Below are 7,636 nucleotides of genomic sequence, written 5' to 3' on the forward strand. Positions count from 1 at the left end.
CATGGTAACTTAGTAACACTGGCTCTAAACTATCGGAACAATGGCGGACGCCCGTATGAAATATTTCTCCGGCGAGCATAAAAGCGTATCCAGAGGAGAAAATAAACATAAATTTGATCATGATTTTACTTTTACACATTCTGATCACAAGTCATATGAAAAGTTCTCGCCAGCTTGAAGAATAAAAAGTAATGATTTTCTTTGTTTAGAACCAAGATGGCCGCCGTTGCCGGGCGGCGTGACATCAGACTACTGAATCCAATCGCTTAACGATGTTTGGGGATGAGTAGACATCAGCTGGTCAAACATTGACATGGCAAACACATCGGCGTGGACTTGTTTGCAGGTCTGATTACCAAAATAAATGGGCTCATTGTTGCTAAGAAACTCACAACATTGCCATCCGGAAGTATAATGGATCAACACACACAAAACTGTGTGTAACCATGAACGTTTATAGTCTGGATAATACAGTTTGGTTAGAATTATTCATAAAAGTGGATGGCAAAAAAAAAAAAACAAAAAACAAGCCAATAACAAAGACCTGAGTGACGTCAACTTCGAACTATCTATACCCAGGTCTCGGGTTTGAGATTTTTTTTTGGGGAGGGGGGGGGGTGTTTGTTTTTGTTTTCGCCAAGACGAGGGTCATTTGCGGCTATGTATTATTGTGGTATGACACTCGCTTTTGGATCGCGAGGCCCGTGGTTCGAGCCTTGTTCGGCGCATAGTTGTGTCCTTGGAAAAGACTCTTTACTCCCATTCCTTCACCGTATTCATATGTAAAATGAGTACCAGGCCGTTAGTGCATACATGATTTTAAAAAAAATTGGATGACAACAAATCAATTAAAGTTGAATGATGAAAAGACTGAAATTGTCATTTTAGGTCATACCAATATTAAATATTTTATTGGAAATAGCAAATTTAATATAATTGTGTCGATTGGAGGAGGAATAGGAAGAAGAAGAAGAAGAAGAAGAAGAAGAAGAAGAAGAAGAAGAAGAAGAAGAAGAAGAAGAAGAAGAAGAAGAAGAAGAAGAAGAAGAAGAAGAAGAAGAAGAAGAAGAAGAAGAAGAAGAAGAAGAAGAAGAAGAAGAAGAAGAAGAAGAAGAAGAAGAAGAAGAAGAAGAAGAAGAAGAAGAAGAAGAAGAAGAAGAAGAAGAAGAAGAAGAAGAAGAAGAAGAAGGAGAAGAAGAAGAAGAAGAAGAAGAAGAAGAAGAAGAAGAAGAAGAAGAAGAAGAATGTAACATAAATGGCTCAATTTTGCAAAGTTCACCCGTTAAAAATCTCGGTATCTTTGTGGATGAGAATATAACATTAGACCGGCACATAAAGTTAAATATCTTTCTCAATGCCTAAATTTCCAACTGAACAGAATTGGTAAAACTAGAAACTACATAAATACAGATGTAACAAAAATCTTCATTAAACCATTGGTTCTTTAAAAACTTGACTTTTGTAACTCTCTCTTTCTTTAACCTCACAAGCGAGAGAATAGGCTGCAAAGAATTCAAAACAATGCTGCAAGATTAGACCTTAACCCTCTCCTTACCAGTCATTTTCAGAATTGTTTCCCAAAACTTCAAACCCACCCAACACAAAACCAGACATTTCTTACTCAAACAGAAAAGCAACAAGCACATTCTATACATAATATTGTTTAGTAATATGAGCTCTATTACAGAATGTCACGTTTTGATAACAATCGCAAAAAGAAATGAAATCTGGATGAGAAAAGTGACGATTGCATCGTAACAAATGTGACGATTTTCCAATAGGTGGTAAAGAGAGGGTTAAGCGCATCAAGAAACATCATGCGTCACATCTGCTAAAAGAGCTTCATTGGCTTCCTGTTAAGGAGCGAACATTGTACAAAGGTCTGACCTTGTGTTTTAAATGCTTCAACACATATCAACCAACTTATCTTTATGATAAATTGGAGTTATACACACCAAACCGATTCCTTCGCTCGTCATCCGATGGAAAATTGCTTGTCACTCACGGAAAGAACTTTTACGTGTTATATGGAGGACGATCCTTTTCTAGAAACATCCCAACCCTCTGGAACAAACTGCCAAATACGGCATTCTTCATCGGGAGATATGTTTAAAAAGCATCTTAAGACTTTGTTATTTTCCAAATTGAATTGTTGATGCCCTTGTAAAGCGCTCTGAGCAATTCCTCGTGATATGGAATTGCGCTCAACAAATATAATATATTAATATTATAATTCACAGCGTTGTCTCTGTCGGAAAAAAATGGATTATCGCCTAACAGGCATCATGTATCGTTCTTTATGTTACGTATTGCCGTTGGTCAGGGTCCTTTGTAAATCGCTTTGAGCACGTTTAGCTATTATTATTATTATTATTATTATTATTATTATTATTATTATTATTATTATTATTATTATTATTATTATTATTATTATTATTATTATTATTATTTTCTGGCCACATTGTAAACTGTGACCCACCGTCTCAAAGCGAAGTTAAGTGCTGGAGATTGAATATATAGATAGAAAGCTAACCGCAATGCACCAATAGCCACAAATTATAGATAGTATGCGCTTGGCTAAGAAAATCACAACATTGCCATCCGGAAGAATAACGTACCAACACACAACACTCTGTGTAACCATGATCGTTTATAGTTTGGAAAATACAGTTAAGTGAGAAGTACTCATAAACGCGGATGGCAAAAAACAATAACAAAGACCCGAGTGATGTCGACTTCATTCTATCTATATAAAAATGGGTTTATTTCTATTCGAGATGATATTGCAAGTAAATGATTACATGTGCGGCTATGTGGTCTTGTGGTATGGCACTCGCTTTCAGATCGGAAGGTCCTGGGTTCGAGCCTCGTTCGGCGCATAGTTGAGTCCTTGGAGAAGGCTCTTTACTCACATTCTCTCATCGTACTCGGGTGTAAAATGAGTACCTGGCCGTTAACAGCGTAGTCTCTGTCCGAAAAAAAATTGTAATATCGCCTAACAGGCGAAATGTCCCGAACTAAAAGTTAAATATTGCTGTTGGCCCGGGACCTCTTGTAAAGCGCTTTGAGCACATTTAGTAGATATTGCGCTGTATAAAAGCTCTATGTAAAAACTCAATAACTCTCAATAGCTCTCATAGGCATTATTTCGAATCATTTTATTTTTGTCCCCCCCCCCCCCCCCCGCTGTCCACCCTGCAGTTAATGGATGGCTGAGTCTGTTAGATTTGGCGGAACGTACCTTTCGACAGACAAACGTCGTATCCAAATGAGAGAAAGCATTTGCTATTGTCCGTTTCACGCTATAGAAACCGGGATAAACTCCGGCTCCATGTACCCAATGGCTCTGAAGGACTATTTTTTATTTAAAAAAAAAAAAAAAAAGAATATATATATATATATATATATATATATATATATATATATATATATATGTTATATATATATATATATATATATATATATATATATATATATATATATATATATATATACCGTTTAGAGACGGCGCGTCACAGATACGAGTTGTTTTTTTTCGAGAGTATAGCAGTCAACTGGTTCAGAAACCAAGATCGGTGAGATTTTGTAAAGACCACGAAGATACCTTTCCTTTACGACTTGACGTCGAGACGGGTCTATGTTCAAAGTAGTCTGTGACGAAATTCCACCAGTAACTACTACCACAACAAATATTTAGAAAAAAACAAAAACAAATCAACTCGGAAAACGAAAATTTAAATTATCGCTCGATAGTGTTTGGCGGTATCACAAATTTTCGATATCGATACGATACGATATTTCGTCAAACATAATATCGATATATCGATATATATATCGATGCAAAGGGTTTATACATCGATATATCGAAAATCAATTTTTAAAAAGTCGATAAATATGCTTGTTATTCCACCCAACTATTCACGAAAATGTTCGTTTCTCGATTGTTTACCGATTTTTATGTTGTTTGCCGCACGTGACCAAAAACTACTAACACTCTGATTCCCTTGAAATACTGATCGGTTTTGATAAACAAAAAAAACCTACTGAACTCGGCATCCCTAGTGAACTTCAAGCATAACATTTAGATAGAAAGATGATGACGTCACTCAGGTCTTTGTTATGTTTTTTTTGCCATCCACGTTTGTGAGTACTTCTCACTAAGCTGTATTAACCACACTATAAAAGTTCATGGTTACACGTAGTTTTCTGTGTTGGTCCGTTATACTTCCGGATGGCAATATTGTGAGTTTCTCAGCCAAGGGCATACTATCTATATCGATATCGATATGCCGTTTTGAAATAGATATGTTTCGATATTGTCATTCATATCGATATATTATCGATATTGCGACACGATATGCCCAACTGACAGTGACCCTCAAACCTTAATGGCGACCACCACGAACTAAACAGTATCATCGTGAAAAAAAATAAATAACTATGTCAGATACAATGAATAAATTATGTAATTCGAATAGCGTACCCAATTCACCCAGGGGAACTCATTCGCAGTCAAAACCAACACTGATTCGAATGGTCAGGGCATGGAATGGTCTTGACAACCATAATATAACAAATTCGGCATCGTCACAAGAATTCCGCAACAGACAATGATTACTCAATGATTACGCAATCAATAATCTAGTTTTTTTTTATTGTTTCTTTGACTTATATGTGACCCTTCGTCTCAAATCGGTATTATGTCGGGATTGACCAGATGCTAAAGAGTCAAATTATAGTTAAACTGGTCAACAATATGAAACGTTGGTATTTAGCACAGTAAAATATGACGTTCCTTCTCCTGTATAAAGCCTATAAACTCAACGTAAGCATGATATTTCTGGCTACAAATTTCATATTAAGCAACTTAATCATCCCGACTTAATACCGTTTTGAGACGAGGAGTCGCATATTCTGTTTATTTTTTTTTATTATTTATTGTTTTAAATCTATTTTTTTCTTTCTTTGTTTGGGGGGGGGGGGGGGTTAAAAAATGTATAGTCTACTCATCTTCCTTATAGATAGTTCGAAATGACGTCACTCAAGCCTTTGTTGTTATATTTTGCCATCCGCGTTTGTGAGTTATTCTCACTGAACTGTATTAACCAGACTATAAACGTTTATGGATACACACAGTTTTGTGTGTTGGTCCGTTTTACTTCCGGATGGCAATGTTATGACCTTCTTAGCCACGCGCATACTATCTAAAGATAGTATGCAGATGACGTCACTCAGGCCTTTGTTATTGTTTTTGCCATCCGCGTTTGTGAGTTGTTCTCACTAAACTGTATTAACCAGACTATAAAAGTTCATGGTTACACAGAGTTTATGTGTTGGTCTGTTATACTTCCGGATGGCAATGTTGTGAACTCCTTGGCCAAGCGCATTCTATCTATAGAACGACATGGACTTCAAGTTGAGCTCATATTTTTGTTATAATTTTAAGATTTTAGCCTCTCAATGACATCGACATAATACCACCGCGGAGGAATGGGTCATAATGGGATTCAATAGTCTGATGTCACGTCGCCCAGCAACGGCGAGGAGCGTGGTTCTCAACGAAGAAAATCGGTTCTTTTTATTCTTCATTCTGGCTAGAACTTTTCATATGTCATGTGATCAGAATGTTTTTCTCCTCTAGATACACTTTTATGCTCATCGGAGAATTATTTCATAAGGGCGTCCGTCATTGTTCCGATAGTTTAGAGCCAGTTGCTAAGTTACTATGCGTCATTACGAGGGAAGTGACGTTACGACTGTTGAAGTCAATTAATTAGCTCCGCTGCCTATACTTTTCCGTGATCAATGAAAACTGAAGTATCGATAGTATGCGCTTGGCTAAGAAGCTCACAACATTGCCATCTGGAAGTATAATGACCAACACACAAAACTATGTTTAACCTTGAACATTTGTAGTCTGGTTAATACCATTTGGTGAGAATTACTCATAAACGCGGATAACAAACATCAATAACAAAGACCTGAGTGACGTCAACTTCGTTCTACCTATAGATAGTATGCAGATGACGTCACTCAGGCCTTTGTTATTGTTTTTGCCATCCGCGTTTGGGAGTTGTTCTCACTAAACTGTATTAACCAGACTATAAAAGTTCATGGTTACACAGAGTTTGTGTGTTGGTCCGTTATACTTCCGGATGGCAATGTTGTGAACTCCTTGGCCAAGCGCATTCTATCTATAGACAACCCCAAGGTGGTTAGCAGATTTCTATGTTGAAAAGCAGAATTTATTTTTTTATGAGCGTTGGGGGGGGGGGGGAATAATATACATATTTGGCCTTTAAAAAAATCGAAGATGGTGCTCTTAGGTATTGGTAAACTTTTATTATTGATGCTATGACTTTTATCTAAAATACTCACAACATCCGCCAGCCGGATATAACGTGCAAACACAGAAAACTTAACGTTGAACTTTTATCGTCTGATTGATAGAGTTTAGTGAGAACGAATCATAAAAATGGCTGGCGAAAAACAATAACAAAGAGCTGAATGACGTAAGTTTCGCTCCTTCTATTTATTGAAACCTGAGAAAGCTAATTAGTTGACATCAATGCCTAACATTGCTTATCTATCTCGGATTTATAATGGTCTCGAGATCAAGGCCGATTCCAAGTGCAATACACTGATACGCGTCAATCAAATGACGCGGGTTCATTAAAAAAAATAAATTAAAAACAAAGCAAAAAATAAAAACAAAAAACAAAACAAAAACAATACCAAAAACTACTCCCTTCCCCCCACCACACGCCAAGAGAAAATTGAAGAAACCGGGATCTGATTATTACGTGAATTATTGAAAAGAAAAGAATGCAAACACACAAGAAACATAAATTAAACAAGTCTTAGTGTTAAAATAAAAAACAAACAAACAAAACAAACAAACAAACAAACAAACAAATAATAATAATAATAATAATAATAATAATAATAATAATAATAATAATAATAATAATAATAATAATAATAATAATAATAATAATAATAATAAATTATGCGAAAAAAAATATTCGAAAGTAGTCCGTGATGTACCTACGGACCAAATTGCTTCATACAAACAAACATATCGGGCCAATCTCCAATGTAAACATAATAAGATTGCCGCCCTATCGTCTAAAATTATACCTTGAGCTTTTATATTTTATATAGAGCAATATCCACTAAATGTGCTCATTACAAGGGCTCCCTGACCAACAGCAACACGTAACATGTAGAACGGGACATGACGCCTGTTAAGCGATATTACAATTTTTTCGGACATAGACAACGCTGTTAACGGCCAGGAACTCATTTTACACCTGAGTACGTCGAAAAAATGTGTGAGTGAATAGCCTTCTCCAAAGACTCAACTATGCACCGAGCGAGGCTCGAACCCAGAACGTTCCGATCCGAAAGCGAGTGCCAGATCAGAAGACCACATAGCCAAGGCGGGACATCAACCGTGGCCTTCGTCAAGTTATGGTCTGATACTGATCAAAAAATGACGTCAAAATGCCAGTCTTTTGCCACAAAAGAAAACAAATCGTGAGTTGTATTCAACAGCCAATGAAATAACTTGTTTCCATGAGCTCTACTAACGAGAACTCACTGGGCGGTGCAAAAACCAAATAATGACGTCAAA

Source organism: Berghia stephanieae, chromosome 12 (assembly GCF_034508935.2).
Source record: "Berghia stephanieae isolate SIO BIC M18660-M18661 chromosome 12, UCSD_Bste_1.3, whole genome shotgun sequence".
NCBI classification, from domain to species: Eukaryota; Metazoa; Mollusca; class Gastropoda; order Nudibranchia; family Aeolidiidae; genus Berghia; species Berghia stephanieae.